Raw genomic sequence first — 1,155 nt, forward strand, 5'->3', positions numbered from 1 at the left:
GACAGATGGCGTCAAGAACTCCTCCAGCATCTTTTCATTTTTCTGCGTCTCACGAATGATCTCCTTTGTGATCCGAATATCTCAAACTTAGATTTGTCTGTCCATAACACTTTTTTTCCAATCTTCCTCTGTCCAGTGTCTGTTCTTTCTCCCATCTTAATATTTTATTTTTATTGGCCAGTCTGAGATATGTCTTTTTCTTTGCAACTCTGCCTAGAAGGCCAGCATCCCGGAGTCGCCTCTTCAATGTTGACATTGAGACTGGTGTTTTGCGGGTACTGTTTAATGAAGCTGCCAGTTGAGGACTTGTGAGGCGTCTGTTTCTCAAACTAGACACTCTAATTTACTTGTCCTCTTGCTCAGTTGTGTCCCGAGGCCTCCCACTCCCCTTTCTATTCTGGTTAGAGACAGTTAGTGCTGTTCTGTGAAGGGAGTAGTACACAGCGTTGTTCAAGATCTTCAGTTTCTTGGCAATTTCTCACATGGAATAGCCTTAATTTCTCAGAACAAGAATAGACTGACGAGTTTCAGAAGAAAGTTATTTGTTTCTGGCCATTTTGAGCCAGTAATCAAACCCACAAATGCTGATGCTCCAGACACTCAACTAGTCTAAAGAAGGGCAGTTTTATTGCTTCTTTAAATAGCACGACCGTTTTCAGCTGTGCTAACATAATTGCAAAAGTGTTTTCTAATGATCAGTTAGCCTTTTTAAAATGATAAACTTGGATTAGCTAACACAGCGTTCCAGGTGAACACAGGAGTGATGGTTGCTGATAATCGGCCTCTGTACCCCTATGTAGATATCCCATTACAAATCAGCCGTTTCCAGCTACAATAGTCATTTACAACATTAACAATGTCTACACTGTATTTCTGATCACTTTTAATGGATACATTGTTTGGCTTTTCTTTCAAAAACAAGTACATTTCTAAGTGACCCCAAACTTTTGAAGGGTAGTGTGAATGTATATTATATATGTTTTTCTGATCGTTTATTTCATTTCTGAACAACACTTAGATTTTAGTTTTTTGATTCAGACACTTTCTTTAAAAATTTTAAAAAGCATCCAGTCCACTTCATACCATGTCTGAACTGGGTTCTGGCTGCCGTGTTCAGACCATGTCTGAACTGGGTTCTGGCTGCCGTGTTCAGAC

This window comes from Oncorhynchus clarkii, chromosome 17, assembly GCF_045791955.1.
Source record: "Oncorhynchus clarkii lewisi isolate Uvic-CL-2024 chromosome 17, UVic_Ocla_1.0, whole genome shotgun sequence".
In the NCBI taxonomy this organism is placed as follows: Eukaryota; Metazoa; Chordata; class Actinopteri; order Salmoniformes; family Salmonidae; genus Oncorhynchus; species Oncorhynchus clarkii.